This window comes from Vidua chalybeata, chromosome 5 (assembly GCF_026979565.1).
Source record: "Vidua chalybeata isolate OUT-0048 chromosome 5, bVidCha1 merged haplotype, whole genome shotgun sequence".
Lineage (NCBI taxonomy): Eukaryota > Metazoa > Chordata > Aves > Passeriformes > Viduidae > Vidua > Vidua chalybeata.
The window spans coordinates 17,576,386-17,599,173 of NC_071534.1; the positions used below are offsets into that span (position 1 = coordinate 17,576,386).

The 22,788-nt window shown below is 38.0% G+C and overlaps 1 protein-coding gene across 9 annotated transcripts in view; it reads left to right on the forward strand.

Annotated features, from left to right (window-relative positions):
• Positions 1-299: 299 nt before the first annotated feature.
• The window catches only part of ATF7IP (activating transcription factor 7 interacting protein), an 83,823-nt gene continuing 61,334 nt past the window's right edge, over positions 300-22,788 (forward strand). For 3 of the 9 annotated variants that reach the window (XM_053943670.1, XM_053943669.1, XM_053943665.1), the window contains exons 1-2: positions 1,478-1,684; positions 2,946-3,050. The gene's annotated coding sequence lies outside the window, so the exon portion shown is untranslated. Of the gene's footprint in view, positions 1,430-1,477; positions 1,685-1,764; positions 1,977-2,945; positions 3,051-18,632; positions 18,733-19,759; positions 19,804-22,788 lie in introns of those variants that run through there. The other 6 variants (XM_053943668.1, XM_053943666.1, XM_053943672.1 and 3 more) reach the window with 6 other exon arrangements.

Consider the following 22,788-nt stretch of genomic DNA (forward strand, 5'->3'; position numbering starts at 1 on the left):
GTGGGAGTGTGGTGAGGGTAGGACTCAAGTGGGGCACCAATCGGTTGCTGGAGCCGCGAGTGCAAGGCAGCTTCAGTCCCAGCTTTGGTGGTACAAGTGTCACTGCCAGAGTGGTTCCTGGATAGTCACACAGGAAAGTTTCCTTAGCCAATCCACCAAGCACACCTGACAGGACTCTTACAACAGCTGCATCATAGATACTGTTTCACGACATACACGCACAGAGAAGCTTATTGGTCAGTCTGGTCCATATATGACAGACAAAAATTTTATTCATATTTAGCTTAATTTTCAAGAAAACAAAAATGCTGTTTTTCACACCTTCAGTAGGAAGAACGTGATCTTTCTTTGCCTTAACAAGAGAGAACAGGATTCTCCATTACCAGCTTAGTAGGTGACTGGTACTTCTGCTGAGAAGTCTTGAACATATTCTGTTGAATATGTGTTCTTCTTGAACACACATTCTGTTCTATAGTTTCTTGTGTAAGGACACAGCCATGGGTCTCTCTCCTAGACCTGACCCATGCCTCATGGGACAGACCACCTGCTGGTCAGTTCTGCCTGTGGCTGTGGTACAAAGAACACCAAGTTCTAGCTCATGTCAAAGCAGGCTGTGTGTTTTTCTCCCCCGTGCCTGAGGCAGAAATGGAGGGTGGATGAGGAATAGCCACTTGTGGTTTTGACCTGAAGCTCACCCAGGCTAAGCCATGTGCTTCAGATTCACCTAAAAGCAGAGCCAACAGGCACCCTTTGGTTTCTTGGCCCTCTTGAACCTCAACGTGCGTTACCAAACAACTCCAAACTTCTGGGCTTTGGTCAGGCACAGCCCTAGCCCAGAAGCGGGACATGAGATGTGATAAGGAACAAGCAGTGAGCATTGCAGGTCACTGATAATGCAGCCTGGCGGATTTCAGGCGGACTTTCGAAGGTGTCGGAGGGGCTGCAGAGCCACATAGTCCGGAGCTCCTGTGGCGGGAAGCTGTGAAGGGAAGGGAGGAAGGCAGGAAGGAAGGGAGGTTGGGCCGGCTGCTCCCGGCACCGCCCTTCGGTGCGCCACAGCCCCCCCTAGCGGCAACGGCCGCAGCGCGCCCCGGCGCTTAATGCGTCTACCCTTGCACGGCTGTGCGCCAAGGGGCGGGGCCACTGCTCATTTAAATATCACGGGGGCGTATTTGCATGCCACCAAGATGGCCGGCCCTGCGATTGGCCGGTTCCGGAGCAGCCCCCCACTGCCGGCCCCTGTGCCCACGGAGGGGGCGGAGCCAACCGAGAGAGGGGAGGAGACACGGGGTTCATTTGCATAGCGGCCCGGCGTGTGCGACGGGGGGAGGCGGTGTTGGCGCCCGGAGCGCGTTGCGAGTTTGAATCGGCGGCTGCGGCGGCGGCGGCGGCTGCTCGGGCGGGAGCTGCGCGGGACGCGAGGGCGCAGGTACCGCGGGGCGCGCTCGGGGCGCGGGGGCCGGGCGGGCAGGGCACAGCGGCGGCATTGCTCGCTGCTCCGCGCGGCGGCGGCGGTGGCGGCTGCAGCTGCTGCAGCATCAGTGCGCATGCGCCGGGAAGCTGCAGCGATGTTCGCGCGCATGCATGGGAGCACGTGACCTGGCTCCAGTGCAGCGGCGGTGGCGCGCGTGCGCGTCCCCGTTGCATTCGCGCGTTGGCGGCGGCGGCGGCGGCGCGGACACAGGTGGGTCTGACGGGGGCGCGCGCCGGGCAGCACCGGGCACCCGCCTGGGCGCGACCCGCCTCACGCGGTCTGGGCGAGGCGAGGCGAGGTGAAGGCGCGTGTTTGGGTGGGACAGAGGCGCGTCCGGCGCCTCGAGAGCGTTCCCTCGCTCCCTGCCGGAAATGGACCGGCGGGGCCTGGGTGGTGCTGGGCGCCGCCGGGAAGGGCCGCGCCGGCGCGGCGGGCGTGGGACGTCGCAGGGCATGGACTGTGGAAGCAACGAGGGGAAAGTGTTGGTGGTGTTCCTATACTGGTAGGCACCAGGGCGCTATTTCTCTACTTTATGGATATGCTTGTTTATTGGAAACCAGACAGTTTCTCTATGAGAACAGAGAAAGCTGAGTTGTACTTGCTCGTGTGATGCCACCAGTAAACAAGGCCCAAGCGGCTCCTCGAGCTGTCATGGCCGCCCACATCAGACAGCATGGCAAAAGAGTTTAAGCCATGTGCTAAGTTAAAGAAGGTACATCGAACCTCTCCTCTTCCTTAAGCTTAAGTATTTTAAATATCGAAACTCTTGACAGTTAAGTGGTTTTTTTCTTTAATTCTGAGGCCTGGTGTAACTCTGCCCTTGAGTAGTTTATTCTTCTAGCAAATCCATCTTTCTGGATTTTGCAGTCGTTGGCAGATACTCCGTGGGAATGCTGATAGTAGGATATTTTGTTGCTTAACAGTAATCTTGAAATCATTCTAAGTAGTGTCACATGACTGTGATCCTTAACATAGATAGACTTACCGGAAAAGTTGGCGGGAAATGTTGATAGAAAAATACTTGCTTAAAATAAAGGAGTGAACAGCTCTGCTGTTCCAGGAAGCAGTCAGTGAGCTTTAAAGTGCAGGCTTCAGTCACAGAAAAATATCACTTACACTTCTAGACATCCACTATGCTAACCAGCGGAAGTAAGAGCATGTTAGTAGATATACTTGTTTAATATCTCAAACTATACAAGGAAATGCAGTACTAGTATGAATATTAGAACTTAATTCTGCAGGATCAGAATATTTTATAAGCATGCTATTTGTCTCTCTTTTGGAAGTTAAAATATATGCTTGCGCTTGTTACAGTTCAGAATACTTATATTTTCAAAAGTGGAAGAGTGAAGAACGTTCTTAATCTCTGCTTAAATGTGGAATTAATAAGTTAAATAAGAAATCTGTATGCAACCATCAGCTATCAATGTAAAAAATAAGTGGTTTTCTAATTAGGTGTTGGTTTTTGCAGTGCTACAGGAAGGTATGAAGGAGAGTGTTGCTGCAGGTATTAAGAATTTCTTGAAGGGGAAGAAACCAAACACAAAAACCACTGCTGTTTGATACATGATCTTGGGTAGGTAATGTCTCAGTTTCAGATTTATGAAATGGGGCTAATGGTTGTTGTCAGGCCTATTATAAAATAAATTTGCTAATAATTGCGTGAGGATTTATGCATTTCATGAATTGTGGTAACTGCACCCACTATTTTTGACATATGGCAGTTATTATTTTATGTGCTTCAAAAGTACCGAGCTAAATTTCAGTGTGTATATAATCTAAAGAACATTATATTAATAATTTTAGATTCTTACTACATTTTTAGTTTAGAATACTTAGAACATTGCTTTGGAGTAAATGGTGTTTTTATCAGCTGCAACCTTTCTACCAGCTGTAGCAGTGCTGAGCTGGTGCTTTCTGTGGTAATGTGGAACAGTGTTGTATTTTGCTGTATGAAATAACTTATCAAGAGTGTCTTGGATGTCATGTAGACTTGAAACTAGTCATAGCATCATTTGTAAAATGATACAACAATAACTATATGCATCAATTTAAATAGTTATTTTGATGCTTTTTTTGCAAAACCTCCAATCTACCTCATATGAAGTCTGTTTTCAAGGAGATGCTGATTCTAATAGACACACACATCTTTTTTGCCACATTTCCTGTACCTTTATAAGCTGTAGCTTGTATTATTGTAGTCATTTCGCAAATTTAAAAAATCAACATTAACTGTAGCATGTGAATTTCTCTATAAAAGCTCCTTTAGTAACGCTTCCCTTGGGGACATAAAACAGATGAGCGTATGCTTTCTTACCATCATTGGTGGAAGGTGATTTTGACAGCCAAGAAAGAGCCTGAACAACTTAATAAAAGTTACTAGTTAATTATTAATTTTAAATACTAATTTTACAGAATTCTTTGCAAACAGAAACGTTTTGCATGTTCAGTGAGTTCTAAAATACTGATTTGTCATTAGTAACTTGATTTTAATTTGCCTTGTATTTGTGTTTCCTGTTACAAACTAGAAATATTTTTTACGGTGAAAAGGAGCTGAATAAGCCAAATACTGTATTTTGTTTTCAAAATAAGGGGAAAAAATTTTATTTCTCATTTAGATGTTTTAATGATGCAACTATATATTAGGTTTATTTCAATTTAATTGTCAGAAACTATATGTATGGCAAAAATGTCAAGTTTATTCATGGAAAGTAAGCCAGAAGATCCTTTAAACCAGTATGTTGTTCTTACTTAATAGTTTGCATGTTAATGTTTTTGGTTTTTTTTTTTTTTTTTCTATTTGTTCTACCCTTGGTGTTTTTTCTGTATTATGGGATAGTTCCATGTTTACATTATGATTTTATTTTGGGAGTTATGACAATGACACATGTTCATCACAATTTTCATAAGGGGTAATAAATGAAGAAAATAAGTTGCAAGTTACAAAACCGTTATGTGAGTATGGGGAATTGGGATTTTTCCCCCCCCTCCCTGATACATTTTTATTTAATACTGCTCTTAAACGCAATGAAATCTAATGTTATTTATAATTTTGAGAAACATCTCTCATTCGTCTCCTTGGTTTTCTCTAGTACGTGACGTTACTCTGAGAGATTGACCTATTCACACAAAATAAGTGGGAGTTCGTGAACTGGTCAACATAATGCTGCTTTCATGATGTATATTTGTAGTCCTGGTGTTTCACTTCTACTCACTGCACTGTGTGTACTGCATGAAAAAATTCTAGTTCCGCTGTACTGTAAGAAACTGTTTATCAAGCAACAGTCACTTATCCAAATACAGGATGGGGAGTAAGATTGGGCTGTTGTGTGTGGCAAGTGTGGGTTTTTTTTGTTTTTGTTGGTTTTTTGTTTTTTGTTTTTTTTTTTTTTGTTTTTTTTTTTTTTTTTTTTTTTTTTTTTTTTTTTTTTTTTTTTTTTTTTTTTGACAGCTAATTAAAAGCAGAAAGTTGAGTTGTTTTCTAAAGTCATCTTTTTCTTGTCAAGTCAGCTGTAGAATGTCTTAATCTCTGAATATGGTTTTGGTATGAATTTGCGTAATACCTAATATTGAACATTTCTCTACTTTGGCTTTGGTTTAGATACTAAAGCCTACTGGATGATGCCAAAGAAAGTAACTTAAAATATTTTAATACTTGGTTAGGAGAATCTGGAACATAGATTGTGTCAACTTCTGAGTTCTGGTTATCTTCTTAAGAGCATAATTTTACATGATATTGTGGAGATGTTAGTTTTTATTTGGCTGAAAAGATTTAGTGTATCGTTGGTAGCGTTTTTAGAGGTCTTCGTTTTTTGTTCATGTTCAGGTTTTTCTGACTTTTTTTTTCCATTTTGTATTTTTATAGTAATGGCAGTCAAGAAATTCTTGATTTTTTGTGTACAATGCTTAAGTCTTTGAAAGCATCTAAGTGAAGTACAGTATCAGTCTATAAAAGTGAGTGTCATTAGTTGTAAATATAAAGCACTGATATTCATTATCTAGAAACTGTATCTTCAGAATGCAATAATTTTTTTTACTGTGGTGAACAATGGAAGTGTGATTCAGAAAGGGGAGTCTGTTTTGTTAGTTTGGAGGGGAATGTTTTATCTTAAATTGCATATTCTGGTTTTAATGAACGTTCTAGTTCTTAATGCTGTTCTTCCTTGACTGTTTGTCTGAACATATATATAGGCCAAAAAGCATTCCAAAGTTGAAAGTAGATTTTTTCAGTTGCATGTGACTTTTATGTAGCTTTGTATTTCATGCTTTCATTTGGTTTTGTAGTAGATAGAGTTAAAAAAGCCAGAATGCTTTAATTGAAAAATAAATCATAATCATGGAATAGTTTGGGTTGGAAGGGACTTTAAAAATCATCTAGTCCCAACTGCCCTGCAATGTGCAGCGAGACCATCCATTAGACATGGTTGCTCAGAGCCCCATCCAACCTGACCTTAAAAAACCTACACGGGTGAGGCATTCCCAACTTAACCGCCCCACAGTACAGTGCCTCACCACTCTCACACTAAAGGATTTTTTCCTAGTATCTAATATAAACCTACTGTTTTTCAGCTTGAATCCATTACTTCTCATTCTATAACTACATAACTTTGTAAAAAGTCTTTTTCAGCTCTTTTGTAGACTCCTTCTATAAGCACTGGAAGGTCCCTGAAAGTGTCTACAGAGTCTTTCCTTTTCCAGACTTAACAATCCCAGTTCTCTCAGCTTTTCTTCTTGGGAGAGGTGATCCATCTTTCTAATCAGTGTGGTTGCTTACCTTTGGACTCACTCCAACAGGCTCATGTCCTTTTTTATGTGAACATTTGTTGCCAATTGTTCTATTCATAGTAGTTCTTACAAAACTTGTTTGTTTTCACTAAATATAAAGCGTAGTAAGTATCAAAAATAATTATTAGTTATTAATAATTATTAATTATTAATACCTGTAAAGTTTGTGCAAACAAACAGCTGGAGTGAGGAGAGGCTACCAGTGTTGGCAGTGAGGGAGCTTTGAATTCTGTGTTGTTTGGGGGGGATAACTTGCTGTCAGTCAGTACATAAGCCAGTGTCCAGTCACTTCCTTGGTGTAGTAAGGCACCAGTGATAACCCGAGTAAGAAGTAGCAAGACAATGTTTATAATCTGTAGGAAATGTGGATTCGCTAGTTCCATTGCTCACTCCTTATCTTGTTTAGTACTGCTGGTGTATATTTTTTTTAATTGCCTGTATATTTAACAGCAAAATCTGCCCTCCCCTTTCCATTCCTTCCCCCATCTTTCAGGGTGTTTTTGGAAGTAAAGACTCCGTTGTAGGTGTAGCTGAGAGCATGGTACTAATTATACGGTATTAAATAACTGCCTGATTTTTAGTGGTATGTCAGTTTCCATCCCATCATAGTGGAACAATTCACAACATTGTGTAAATGTCTGTATGTTGTTTAAATACCTTTTATGTTTCTTTGGGAAAGCTTTTGTTTGGGAAATGAAAGTAAACTATGCCTTTTGTTATATTTTGAGCTGTGCTTGTTAAAAATTATTAAAAACTGTACATAGGAAATACTAGCTCTTATTTCTTTCATGAACCAACATCAAATCATTTGAGAACTTAGAAAATTAGATGGCTGCGTGCAAAGTACTTTTTTAAAACTTATTTTAAAAAATATTTAGCTCAACTAATAAAGGTACTTTGCTATGGGTAACATGAATTATTGTAGTGCAGGAAAAATGTTTTCCTCTTCCAGATGTGGTTTCTGAAAATGCTTTCAAGTAAACTCCCATAGTCAATACACAAATTTTATTAATTATATGGCTACGGATATGAGAGATAGAATAAATACACAGGTTATTTTAGCAACTGTCATTTTGTGCTGTCTCAATCATTATCTTTCATTTCACAGTAGTGTAAAGAAATGTTATAGTAAAAAAAACCCAAACAATTTCCCAAACAAAAACACATCCTTCTTGTCTCCCCCCACAAAAGAAAAACCCCAGCCAAACAATCCAAAAGCTGCCATGTTACTTATAGCTTTGCCTCCAATATGTTGCAGTTTCCATAAGGTCATTTTTAAAAGAAGTTGCATTCAATTTTTGTTTCTCTGAGACATGTGTTTAAACACATTAACATAACTGCTTGCTAACTTCAGTCAATGCACTGATAATTTCCCTCTTTGGTCCTACCATCAAGCAGCTTGGAATAATGAAGAGTCCTTAAATGTTGTGCAGACGTTTGTTTTTCTTAACTTCAGTATTCCTTATCTCATGATTATGAGCTCTTTTCTTTCCCCCAGCAGTTTAGGTAGTGTTTATTTGTGAAGTCGTAAGTGAGAGCCAAGATGTTTCTTGAAGTCAGTCTACTGGCGTGTGTGAAAATAGGAATACAAAAGGGTTTCAGTGGATACTGTTTAGAGACTTCAGTTGAAATGTGTACGAATAGTAGTTTCTCCTGAATTTTGTCAGTGTAAGAACTGTTTTGTCTACTTAATGTTAACTAACACATAAAACCCTACATAACAAAACAAAAATGATCAATAAAGGAAGAGGGTAAGTGAGAAAAGTGGGTAGAATGTGGTTTGGACACAAGGATTTGTGGATGATACGTAGCTAACTGTTTTCTAAGCATCTAATTTGAGCAAAAGAAAGTGTTTGTGCTTTGGCTGTTCTCTCCTGCCCTTGTTATGTTTAAATGCATAAAATCTTGTCTGAAGGGCAGAAATTTCTGCCTGCCCTTGATTCTTCAGGGAAGGAGCCCTGGTATGAACTGTAGTTCTATGTAATGGTATTTAAGAGGTGTGTGCAAAGGTGATATTACTTACACAGAGCAATACTTAGAGAAACAAGAGGATGCCATTCTCTTGCAATTTTTGTTTGAAGTTCTTGAGAAATTGGGGAAATGGAAGCCCTGTTTTAATTTATGACTACAGCAAGTGAACTTACTGAGATGATATTGGAGTGTTTTGGCATGTTATCAAAAGAGGGCAGGATTAAAGGTTGTTTGGAGTCTTATCATAATGTGTTAAGACTAACGTCCGTTCTCTAGAATTATAAAAATGCTTTATTTTCTTGGCATTTTGACTAGAGAATCTGTAGAAATGCCATGCTAAGCAGCAATGAAAAAAATTGTAGTCCCATGGTAGAATGGAATTACACATTAGTGTAGGTTTAGCTTAACATTTTCTGAGCCAAAGCAGTTTTGGAGGACTTATTCCATTCATAACTCTATATCTACTTAAACATCAGATTTTATTTTAAAATCAGTTTGATTAATAACTTTTAACACACTTTAAAACACATTTTAGTAACACGTGTGTTAATGGAGATATGTTGAACTGGACATTTAAGTTAATGCATATGATTTCCTACTATTCAGTAAGATTTTTTGCATCCATGTGTCTGTGTTAATGTATTAGTGCCTCTGCCTGTCGCTGAAGCTTTCTGACAAGGCAGGATATTTTATAGCAACAGGACTGTGACATGGATTCTGTTTTCTCTGGCTCAGAGAAAGAGTTCTGTGAACCTTTTTTGCAAACTTGTTATTTTGCCTGTTCAAACCTATTTAAGTCATTGTCATCCATACGGCAAGCGTTACATAAAACGCAGTGTTGTACAAGCACATCTTGGATTCTGGGTTAGAATGTCCCTGTGGTTTTGGTGATATTCTTGAAATAAAGACTTGAAGTCAGAATTCACCTTTTGATGTACAAACTTTGTAGATATACTGAACACAGAATTATATTTCTATTGGGGAAATCAAAGTATATGTATATTTGTTACACAAATGAAATATTTAAGTTTGAATTTTGAAATCTTACAAGTTACTGTAAATTTTTACAAGCTAAAGGTGTGGTATATATGATATTCAGAGTAAGCAACATGGAGTATATAATCAGATAATAGAAAATTTTTCTTTTTAATTGGTTGTAGACTTAATTTTTACTTTAGTACAAGGTGTTGGTGAAGAAAAGCTTCATTGTAGTGGGCAGTTTTAAATTATCTGTAATGAATTTGTTCTCCAATGTTCACAAGTTTGTTTTTTGAGAAATATGTATTTTGAACTTCAAGTATATTTTAATTTAGTTTTCGAAATCTGTACCATACTATCAGAGACAGTCAGTGGACCTGTCTCATATGTGGCATGTGCCCTTTCTTGTACTGCAGGTCATGCTAATACAAGGACAAAAGGAAAAGCCAGATGGTGTATTTTGCCATTTTTTAAGTTAAAAATACTGACTGTAGTGCTGATGAGTGCATCAGAAAACTACTGCTGCCATGATTAATCAATCCTGAAATAACTAGCTACAGCTGGCAGCAGACATGAACACTTACATAAGTCTAGACCTTTTCATGGTTGGAGGGCATGTTCTTCTACTTTTTAGGGGGGAATGACTTACTCGGGCTAATTTTGGATCACAAGACTATTTTTTGTTAGAAGGCAAGGTATAATTCAACACTAATTTTCTTTAGAATTGTCCCATGGATTCTTGGAGGTATTTTGTTTTAAAATAGACGAATTTTGATTATGTAGAAGAGAAGTAAAGCAGGTATAGAGGAGCTCCCTCCAGATCCAGCGCTGCCTCTATGAGAGTGTGTGGTTGGTTATTATTTATTATATTACTATAATTAATAACCAACATCATTATTTTTATTACCATAAACAGATAGTAGAGCGAAACCCGTATACGATTTAATTTTGTGTTAAACTTGTGTCTTTGGCTAACAATCCCCTTCTCCCTGCCATAGGTTCTCAAACCAGTTCTTCAGGAACTGCTGTGTTACAAGATTCCATCAAAATTCCTTAAGTGATTCTAGATACAGCTCTTCTTTGAAAAGCTTAGACAACAAGCTGCATTGCAGTCATAAAGAATTAGATGCTTGATTTCTGCAAGCGCTGAAGTTCTAGAATGTTCTTGAGATTTTTGCTATCTTTCTTATAAAGTGAATATCCTTTTTTTCTCCCCAAGTAAAATTTCTATTGGGCAACTAATATTACAGACTATTTTGAAGTAGATGGAGCAGTACAAAGCTATAGGTTCTATAGATTAATTTCTTAAGTGGGTTGGTTTTTTTAAGAAGCATTGAAGTGAGCCTGCTCTTGAAAACTACTCCCTAATGTTTGTCGGCTCTGTATCCGTGACAGTATGTGGCATGAATTCTGAACTGCCTTGCACTTGTGGGAGATTTGACAAACCGTGGGTCACAGGCCTAGTAGGGCTGCCTCTTGCTCATTTTTGGTTTATTTTGATTTTCTCTTTACCAGTGGTGCTAGGAAGCTGCAATGCTGCAGCTGTGCATTAACCACTTCCTGCCTGTCAAAGAAACCGCTCCACTGCTCACACAGACCCACCCCTTCCACCTCTGCAGTTTGTTGCAGTGTGGTAAAGACAGAGGTGCTTTGCTGTGTAAATGTTTTACCTGCTGCTGAGATGTCACTGATTGGCTTTAGTGAACGTTGCAGCCATCTTAGTCTTATTTTCAGTACAGCTGAGACAGAGCAGTTTCAGAATGGCTGAAAAAGTGCTTTTCAGTGTAGCAGTTCAGCTTGACTGTGTGCAAGTGAGCAGAGCTGTTAGCATCACATGCTTCAGACCTTAGAAGAGAGCACCAGCTCTACTTTGCTGAGAAGCAATTTAAAACTTTTGTTAGGCGTAGTTAAAACTAATTCTAAGCTATATAAAATACGTCGCAATGCCGTTGTCTTTTTTTCGGTCAATTTTAGTGGGTTTCAGTTTTTTGTTGATTTTTTTTTTTTTCTTTGTGGTTTGGTTTTTGGAGTTCAGTTTTCATTTGGTTTTTTTTGTTTTTTTGGTATTTGGGGTTTTTTTGGCTTGTGCTTTTTTTGTTTTCTCTTTGCTTTTGCACAGAACTAATTCATAGACACGTCTTGTCTCAGTTACAGGATAGATTAGATGGGACAGAACAGGTTAAGTATCATATCTGTCTTGCTAATAAAATTACTTTGTTTTGGCTTACCCTTCTTAGCAGACCAGAAGAGCACTCATTCTGTGCTGTCCGTTTCTCAAATGCTTTCCTCGTACTTTAACTGAAAAATGAAATAAACTCTTTACAAACTTCCTTAAATTTTTGTAACCAAGCAATTAGATTTGATTATCATGTTTTCAATGTGCAACTTTTCCAATGGTAGATAATTACCATGCCTATATAAATACATTAGATAAACAGTGATTATATAAATGTTAACTGGTTTGCACTTAACTGTTTTGCAGCACTTACTTGTTACTCAAGAATAACACTACAAATTTTATGGAATTACTGCAAATGAGAAGATGGAAGTTTTGAGGCTTATTCTTACTTCTTTTCTATAACTTAATTGAAATCTGAGTTTCCAAGTGGTAATGGTTTCACATGGCTTCATGTATTCTGTTGTGTGGTTCTGGTTGGTGACCTAGCTGTCATTCTTAAAACTCATTAGAAGGTACTGTTTGTGTCCTGGGAGATGAAGGTAGGAGAAAAGTAATGCTCAAGGTTTTTTTGCTGAGCAGTTGGAAAACAGAAGAGAAGAAAGAAGGCATTTTTGTTTATGACTTTCTATAATTTTCTTCTTCTGTGTCTTAACCTAGTTCAGGTCTTCATGGGTTCTCTAAGCTGCACATAAGTTAAACCAAGAGTAAGTAAACAGGAATCTTCTTGAAGTTCTCCAGAAATATCAGGAGCAGCTGATGAGCTGGGTAACTCACCAGTAGGTAGATCATAGTATTTCCTGGCTGAAATTGAACTTAGTGCTAGGGCTATGAAAGCTAGTCTCAATGCCAACAAGTTTAGTCCTTCCTTAGAATTTCTACACGTTAATTTGATGCTTTCAGTATAATCTATAACAAAGCACTTTGTGGTTTAATTAATATTAAATATCTGTTCTCATATATTATCTTACACAGTTAATGGCAACACAGTGTTTATAAAGACACTGAGTATTCTGCGCAGACATTGCATGTCCGATTCTCAGGAGATGTTGTTTCTCCATGTTTATTTTGTTCATTTGATAAAAAGAAATAAAGTCAGTAAAATACAGAATTTTTAAGGTGAGATGGTTTTGTGACTTCAATTAACAGTAAATTTTAAGTAATTTGTCATAGAATTTTTCTGCTTTAGGGTAAGAGAAGAGCAATGAAATATGTGGTTAGAGGTGGTGATGAAAAGAAGGTAGTTAGTTTTGTTATTTTTGTTGCTAGTGGAGCTTTGTTAGGTGAACTTGATTTACAGCAGATTTTAGTTCATAGTGGCTTTTTTGATTGGGTAAGATAGTTAAGATCCTGGGAAGATTTGGGTCCTTTTAAATGTCTGAAAATTCAAACCACAAATTCTAATTAAACACACTTATTTTGATAAAATGTGAAGTTTTGACATACATTTACTTCATCTAATGAATATCAATTAATAATGCAGTGCAACAACAATCTTATTGTTTTTCTGCAAGATACTCTGAGTTATCCTTATCCCAATATTATAAATGATTACTGATATTTGTGTTTGTATGGTTTTTAGTCAGTTATTATTCATTAGTTCCAGATGTTAGTAACTTATATTGTTCACAGGAAGCAGAAACATTTCATTCTTTGAGGTTACCAAAATCCTACTTTATAATCTCTGAAGGGGATGAAATTTTATGTCTAAAACATACTTTACCATACACATCCTGTGGTGGTTTGTTGTTTTTTTGTGGATTGGATTTTTGATTGGTTGGTGTTTTTTTTAAAGAAAACAGCAGGCATATAAATATATATATTATATATATATGTTAGCCTAGTGCTATTTGTTTTGTTGATCTAAAATTTTTCTGTTAAACTGCTTTAACGGAAGCATGAAAAGTAGAGTATTTTGGAGAATCACTATAAGGAGTGTTTTTTCATATGTATTACATTTGAATAAAATACTGTATTTTCAGACCTTTTAGTGACTTTGTTGCCCATGGGTTTTTTTTCTCCTGTGAACTGAGTAAGCTTACTCCCATTTTGCAGAAAATGTATGGAGCGATTACCCCAGCACAGATAAAAGCTCTTGTCTCTGTGTTTCCCATTCTCTTTGGTTTCCTTTGCTTTTTAACAGGCCATTTTGAACACACATCCATTTTTGGAAGTGCTGTACAAAATGACTGACACAGCAGGGAGCTGTAGTGTTTTATTCCATGAACTGCATGGGTAGTGTGGTTTGGTTTGGGGTTTTGTTGGTTGGTTTTCTTTTTTCTTTCCTAAAGTAAGTGTTGGAATGCTAAAAGTATGGTGGGTTTTGCATATGGGGTACATGCCATTTTCAGAAATCCAAGTACATTGTAAGGCTTTTTTTATGGTTGTACTAGTAGCCGAAAGCCGTAATCCCTTTTCACTCCCATGCTGTTAATACTTTGGGTTTTACTAATCAAAAAGAAAATGGAAACCACCAATTTATGTGCAAAGGAACAGGGTACTTGAGTGGATGCTGAAACACCTAACCCCCCCAACTTTTATTAAATACATAAATTAGATGTATATGCTTTGAATTAGAAATAGATTCGTGTAATGAAGTAATGACTTCAACTGAATTGATTGCAATACAGTTTTAACACAAGATGCGTTGTCAGACTGCGGTCAGTATTCTGCATCTGTGTATTCTAGAAGAATTAGCTTCATACTGCTGATAGGTAAACTTAAGGACAGACTGTTAGGAGTGAAATAAATTCCTATTACGGTAGTAGTCTCAAATCTACTTAATTTTTGAAGAGAAACAAAATTTCCAAAAGAAAAACAGTAGTTTACTCTGAAAAAGTGTATAGATTCTTTTTTTCCCCCCTCGCAAATACTGTACTTAAAAAGAAGAATTTCTTTGTAATGACTTTATTTTTTCATTTATGCACCAACTTATTTGGATAGTTTTGCATTACTAAATCATAGTTGCTTGGAACCATTCTAACATGGTCTGATTATTTTTTATGTTCCTCTTAAAGTTCTGAATTGTCTCAATTTGCACAGCTGCATCTTCTATTTTGATAAAAATTTCAGGAGCAAACCATTTCAGGCAGGATTTGAAATGGACTGGAACAGACTGTTGAATGAATGCAATACTGTTTAATATATAGAAATCACTTTAAAACAGCTGACTTGTTTGGTTCTTTAGGTGGAAATAAATGGTTACCAAGTTCTTAGAACTGTTTGGAATCTTAAATACTTAATCACGTTATGACTGTTATTAAACAGTTGAATTGTTCCTTTATATTTTAGCTGTAAAATTTAATAGATTTTTAAAGCATGTACTGTCTTTGAAGGAATTATGAGTAAGCCAAGTTTTTTTACTGTCTTCCATCATCTTGATTTTCAGGTTGAGATCAGTCAGCTGCTTAGTAAATAACAAAATTCTGCATGTAAATTTAAGTTAACAAAATGTGGGAGTTTTGAAGTTGATGAGAATACTCATAATGAGGATTTTCCATTTCTAGAAGAAAGGGGGTGCAACATATTAGACTGTTACAGCCTGGAACTTACCCAGTTTAGACACTTTCTCACCCCTTTTTTACAACAGAAAAGCGGAAAGAATTATTTTCAGTCTTCCCCCTTTTCCTGCCCTTCCTGTTCTTTCTGCTGATACAGGCTCTTGTTGTACAATATCTTCAAATAAACCACAGCAGCTAAGATAATGATTTGATAGACCATTTTCCGCTTCAGAAACGTACATATTTTTCTGTGTCTTTCAAACAGTAATGTGAGAAAATTTTGGCAATTACTAAAGTTTTAGCTGACTCTTAAGTGAATAGTAATTTGATCTGTTTTGTTTTGGAGAAGAAAAGTCGGGGAAAGGAATGTTTTGGACTTGTGTCAGAAGGCTCAGAGCTCTTCATTTTCATTTGCTCTGTGGTGGGTGTTTTTTGTTTGTTTAAGGTTTGTTGTTGTTTTTGTTTGGTTTTTTTAGGTCAAGGTACTAGTGATAGATTTCATCATGGTTGGATTTATGGGGTTTTTTTTTTCCTTTTTAGACAAAAACTCTGTGAGTTAAATGCTTCAATATTTAAAATTGTCTGGATTGGGGAAATAATTTTGTGTGACTTTTTTTCTCTACCTATTTTGAGAGAACTGAACTGATATTTTAAGATGTTGTCTTTGATTAGTACCTATTGAACCCATACTGTTAATAGTAGTTATTTTGAACACAGTTGGTCTTACTACTTTTGGCTGCAACATCTGCTCTTTAAGGTCACTTCTCCTGGGGGAGTAGGAAGTCGTTCGCATGTTGGAGGAAGAGAACTGACTCTGAGAATAATAGAATAGCTTTTAGGCGTTTCCACCGACAGGGGTGAAACGTGGAAAAGGCAGGCAGACATTTTAGCTTTTTTCTGTAGTAGCAGTCACCGGAGAATTATGATTGAGTACATTATGGCTTGTTGTCTCAGAGTCTCCTATTAAAAACAAACAAACTACAAAATAAACTATGCTACCCTTCCCCCCACCCCCCGCCCGAGGGCGGGGGGGGGGGAAATCCCAAGCTGGAAAGAAAAAAAATGCCGCCCAAATCCAGTACTTTGGAGGCTGCTGAAGGTTCCCTGTACTTTATTTGGGGTCGGTGGCCAGCTCTATGCCCGGCAGACAGAGGCTGCCGCTGGCCAGGGGCTCAGCCCTACCCCAAGCACCCGCTCTGCCCCGTGTAACCGAGTTGGTGCGTTTCTAACTCCCAAATCAATGGCTTCTCCTCTCTGTGAAAACGTTTTGTGTTTGAAACTGAGCTTTGTCATAGCCAGTGGTGTGAGAGGGAGGGAGGTACAGCCAGGGGGTGCGGGTGACTCTGCCCGAACGTTCTGGAAGCGGGGTGGTGCTTCCCGCAGACTGCAGTGGCAGCGCTCGCCCGCGGGGGCTGCCGGCAAGTTCAGGCATGGATTTCCCATAGCGGACTGGAGCCTGGAACAGAAAATGCTCCAAGGCTCTTATTTCTGCAGTATGTGTTTTAATGTGTTATGAAACATACTATTATTCAGGTTTTCATGCATAACGCAATAGAGCTGGGGGGAGGGTAGGAACATGACTGTATTTGGGAAATCTAAGGGGTTTAATTTTTTTTTTTTTTTAAAGCAGCACTGGTACCCTTTCTTTTTAAGCTCAGAAGCTGTTAATCCAATTATTCATTCTGCAAATGACAACAGAATCACTGAAAGATGTATTATATATGCACTAACATACATAAATCAGTCTGAAAGACAAATCAAAATACATATATAACATAAAAGGGATGTTACTGATTGTCACTTTAATGTGACAGGCATTCTGGAATAATAATTAGCTTTCCCTTACAAATCACCCGGGTTGTGGATGCAAAGGTGAGGATAAATTAAAACAAGAAGTTAGGAATACTTTGCATTGCTAAATATTTTCAGATACAACAATAGTATTTTTTTGACATTACAGATGAGCATATTGTGTTATGCTCAAATAACCTAGAACCAGCTGTAATGAACAAATTATGCTTGCAGCAGAAAATGGGACATACAATTTGACTGTATATAGCCTTGACACTGTTGGCATTCTAAAGAGGAACAATGCAGGGAACTAGAAGAGGCCAGGGGTATAAAGCAGGCTCTTTTGGTCCTGAGATGCTCTGCCATGTTCAGATTAATAAGCATCCCTGTCTCCATTACTTTGCTTTTTCACAAATTGGTGCCAGGCTGCAACTACAGCTGCCTATTGCTAAATATGTAGCTAGCCAAACTGGATTTTATTTAAGGTTTCACGAATATGTGTTTATAGCTAGTATAACAAATAGAGTACCTATTTGCATTGCTTCTTTCCTGCCCTGAGTTCTTACAAGGCAGCAGGTGAGGGGGCAAGAGGTATTGGCGAATCATCCTTTACACACACACACACACTCATGCTTAAAGCTTGCCTTCTTTTTTCTTTCCCCTAGAAAAGTACAGTGACTTTTAGAATAAACATCTGTCAAATGTAACTTATTCATTTATTTGATTGGACTTTGACTGGAAAGAAGAAGGTAAGAATTTTTAAAATTACGTATTAAAAGTCGAAGTGAGGCTGAAACCCAAGCTTCTGCCACTACCTGTCACTGTACCTTACAGGTACTTGAAAAGATAATTCTGGTTGAGAGATTTTTTTTTTCTTCCTACACTTCACTAATTAAGAAAAGCTAAATGTGAAATAGAGACAACAAATTAAATGGCCAGACATGTTACTTTTCAGTATTAGGTTAAAAATGAATTTGTCTTACTTGGAACTAACATTTATTTCTTGTTGGAAATCTGCAAAATGCTGGAAATACTAGATTAAGAATACCTGGTTGCTGAGCATAGTGTAATTTTTCTGGTGTTATTTCTTTTACTAGACCACAACTGTGAACAGTGTGTGTAGAATCCTACTTGAAACAGGCTGCAAGGTGAAATTAATTTTGCAGAATTTTGCAGACATTATTGTCAATTTTCATTTATATGAACAATGAGAGCAGCACTTCTCATAGGGATCTGGATTATTAGTAAGCAAATACCTAGAAAGATATATTCTAGAACCCGTGGGGAGGGGCAAGGCTTTGCTGAGCAATATCCTGCTGCAATTTAGTCTTGAAATCAGGCCCCTTTATGTAAATTTTTACTGGCGCCAGCTAGCTGTAATTGCAGTCTGACTCCGTGTCGGCAGCAGCTAACATGTGTCATGGACTTCTCCTTCACACGGGCTGCAGGAGCACTCTGGTTTCCAGACAGAAAAAGCAGCACTGATGAATGTGAAAAGATGTACAAAGGAATCTAGGTGTAATTAGATTGCTAGTAAGTGAAAATACTGAGAAAAATTCAGTTTTCTTGGTTTTTTTTTTCAGTGTGCTGTCTTGTGCTGTGCTGTAATAAAATCTTTGCTTGTTGGTACTACTGTGTGGTATGTGGGAGGTACTTCACTGCACATAGTTGCTGCAGCACTAATAGCTGGTAGCACAGAAGGCAGTACAAAGAGTACAACTGGACGCACTTGCAGTTGCAACAGTTTCCTTAGAGGCTGTGGCATGCTCAATGAGCTGCAGGGGCATTCTGACGCATCCAGCTACTATGTGGAGAAGTAGGAATTCCAGCAGGCTTTAAGGTACAGATGTAGGCTACTAGCTGAGAGGTGTAACAGCATAGCTCAGGCTGGCTGAAAACCAGTACTAATGCTGCTGTGTAAACAAAACAAGATCTTAGTATCAAGATGGCCGACCTGGAAGTTTACTTGTAGCTTATAAGACTTATGCAAATGAGCTGCATGTCAGTGGCTTACTCAGAGGAGGAAGCTCATTTTGCACGTGCCATCTTCTTACCAGGTAAGAGAATCAACTAATTTTCTGCATTTGTGTTTTAGAGGACTCTGAAGTTAATTTTTCATTTAGGTCCCACTCCCCCACTTTGGCACAATGCCAGGAATTATATTTGAATGTAAGTTGCATTTTCTGGGAAACCCAAAAGTAATTTGTTCTGGCTGTAATTATATTGGGGTTGCTGTTTTTAGGGGGAATGTTACCTAGAGATTATTGTAGACCATTTACTTTAGTAAAACTAAGTATTAAAAAACATTCAAAAATTGAGTGTGTAATTTTCTTTAGTAGTGTTACTGCTTTTGTTTGATTCAAACCTCTACTGTTTTGCTAGTGTGTTATTTTTGTCTCTATAGTGACACTGGTTGATGCACATGGAGGCTTAGCAATAGTGCAAGCTTACCCTGGAGATGATGCAGAGTTGACAAAGTTGAATCCACCAATTGTGTTTTGGTTTCATGGTGTTATGAAGGATCTTTGTTATGCTGGTTGTAGTTTGAATTTTCTTCTTGTTGAGATTACAAAGCTGTTAAAGCAAATAGATACTGCACTGTTGTCCATGTATCTTTTAGTATATATACTTTCTTAAATGCCTATGGGTACATTTTAAAAAGCTGTTTTCATAAGAAGGGAATTAGATCAGAATATGGTGTTTTTATGATCTCCCCCCCGAGAAGACAATAACCTTGCCCTAAAGCAGGAAATTTTAACAGAATATAAGTATTGCTAATTACATAATATGCTCTATTGTGGTTATTAATGTAGCGCATGAAATGGCTGCATGGGGCAGATGTGCTATTTCTGCACAAATACATTTGTATTGTTTCTGTTTTACCAGTTGAAGTAATGACACCATGGAAGACTGGAAAGGAGAGATGGAGAAAATTATTTGAAAGGATGGTCACTGACCTAGAGAAAAGAGATAATTGGAGATGCATGAACAAGCCAAAAACATGGCCACTTAAAGGCAGACATCAGCTCAAGATAGGGGTGTGGAACTGGAAGTAGACAGGCCTGTTTTGGTTGAAGGAAAAATAAGATTAATTGAAGAGAATGAAACTAAAGATGTAGAAGGACAAAGTAAGTAGATAAATTATTACAGCTTAAAATGGCAGTGATAGATATTGAAGGTATTGGAGGCATTCTGAAATGGCCTGGGAATTAAGGCCTATAGAGTAAATATGCTTGGAAGGAGAACCGTAACTGGTTGATACTGCGGAGGGGAGAATTTAATGGTAATAGAGAAAAGTAAACCTCTGCATTCAAATGGCAGAGAAAAATGCTGCATGCCTACAATATGGGCCAAATGAGTTGCAGTTTGTAGTTAGCTCATACACTTTGAAACCTTCTAACTTTTTAGTGCTAACTTAAGATTTGATATGGACAGAATTTTGGTTTTCATTTAGAAGTCTGCTTATACGCATATACAGACTACAAAAAGTACAAAAATGGGCGTGTGTGTGAGGGCAAAAACACATGTATGGTAGATTTCCCCATATAAATTATACTAGAAGCCTTTAATGCCTATAAGGTTTTCCGTAAATGTCAAATTCCATTAGAACCAGTCTTGCTTTCATTGCTATATGAAGGAAGCAGTTTGGGGCCCCTCCCTCCTTTCTGTGAAGTGTGAGTGTTAGGATGGTAGAGGAGAAATGGCACTGAGTGGGGCATTAAAAATGTAGAAAACTGATTAAAATAAAATGTTCCTGAGAGGAAAACCTTGGCTGGTAAAGTAAAAAATAACAAAAGTGATATTTATTAAGAATTGAGAATTTTAACAGTAATGTAGGTGATAATAATAACAGAATTATAGTGAAAGAAAAAAAGGTATATCACAGTAAATATTTTGGTGTTATTTTAGATGAAAGTGAGATTATATTATAAGGTCATGTAGATAACTTAAGTTTTTTAAGCCTTGAAGTTACAAGGAAGATACTAAACATTCCATGATAGGTATTTCTTAGCAAAGGTTATAAGGAGGTCTCTGTAATCTGCATCCAGGAGTTTTAAAAGAATTGGCTGAGAATTCTGAGATATCCCTCCCAGTAACTCCATATAAAGTTGGAATTGTGGAAGACCCTGAAGAGTTTTAAAAAAGGGCTGGAGAAAAATAATGGAGGATTAACAGTGTGTCAGTAAATGCAAAAGAATATTATTTCAATTAATGCAGAGGTGATTTAATTGCTGGAACATTATTATAAAATGGATATCCTAATTAATTTGTTTTAGAACGAAATTCCTTGGTGTAAATACCCAGTATCTGTAATGTGCTTACTCCTTGATACAATTACTCCTTGATACACCTCAAATAACAACTTCCCGTCCCCAAATTCTCTATCAAAAAAACATTAATTTGATTTTTAAGGCTTTTGAAGGGGAGAGGGTAGCAATCATGCTCCAAGTAAAATTTATTATTGGTGTTGTAAAATAGTTACTTTATGTTAATTACAGAGGATGGAACTTACAGAGTCATCAGGAACATTTGCTTCGTGAGACCCAAACACCATTTATTAGATTTATTAAAGTAAATGTATTACCTTTGCACACCAGAATCTGATTTATACATCTATAGACCATCCAGCATAAACACTCTGTCCTGGAAGTAAGTGGGGATCACACAGACAAAATACATAGCTAAAGCCCAAAACAGACAGGTAATGCAGAGGGACTGAAATTCCGTAGCATACAGAGAAAGAGTAAGGAAGCCATACTCTTTATAAAGTTATGTTCCTGGATTACACTAAATGCTGATGATGTGAATTATGCCTCAATACAGGTTGCAGTTCTGTTGCTTGTATTGATTTTTTACAATGTTGAAAAATCAGGAAGGATCCTGGCAAAAAGCGCAAGAATGATTATGCCCTGGTCACATTCCCTTTGGGGCTGTATAAATAAAATAATTTTATAGTTGCAGATGCAAGCCTGGGAGATGTGGTCATGCATACAGATACATCAGGAGAAGTCTGTAGGTATTCTGAAGAATTATCAGGAAACAGTTCAGCTATGCTATGTGCCAGCACATGAAGAAAGGATTTATAATGATTCTTCACTCACTCAAAGAGAAATCTAGCCTTTGATTTTTTGGATGAGGTGAAACTGCAGCCTGTCCTTTCCAGGAAGCAGGCAAGCATGTTGGCTTGCCGGCTCACCAGGCAAGAGACAGACTGTGGACAAGTGTTCCTTTTGATGTTAATGGTTTCTGGGCAGAACCTTTCTGGAGGATGACTTACACCAGACCTTAATTGGTCAAAATTAAAGATGCTATCCTTTGTGTCTTTTATACATTTTATCAATGGAGGCATTTTTAAGTATAATTCTTACTGTCTGCTTCTGGCATCTAACTCTGGGTTGCATTTGGGAAACTTCTAGACAAGAAAAATGAAGCTTCTTGTAAATGGTCACTCTGCGTGACTGTGCAGATGCATTTTTCTCCCTATGATTGTTCATGAAGTTTGAGAAGGCAAGCAGTCTAAAATAGCTGTATAAATTCTTCATGTACTTCTGTGTTTCTGAAATGGTATTACTGGATTGTTGCTTCATCAGCTGCTTTTCCCCCTCACAAAACAGTAAAATAAAGGATGTTTTTTTGTAGAATTGCTTTGAGCTCTTCACTGAAGAAGTAGTCTTTTGCAGACCAAGTACTACCACCTCATGAATGCATTGGAGAGTATCAGTACAGCCTGGCCACTATGTCTTTCGGACCAGACTCAAAAACTTTTTACGCACTGTTCTGGCAAAATAATTCCCAAATAATTTATCAGTAGAGGGAAACTTGCATCTTTTTTTTTTTGCTATTATTTTTTATTATTTTTATTATATTGTGAATCCTAGTTTAATATGCTGTGCAGACTATCAATGCTTCATGAATTCATAATATTGTTTTCTTTATTTTTGAAAATTTGCATTAGCAAGCAAAACAATGACCTCATTACTGGAAGAAGTGTGTTCTGCTTTTGATCACTTCCATCCTTTTCACTGAGGAATGCAACACTGGCATTGGAAGTGGCTCTAGACCTGTTTTTTCTGGTGTCCTAAACAGATCATGTATTTAGGTGCTTTTCATTA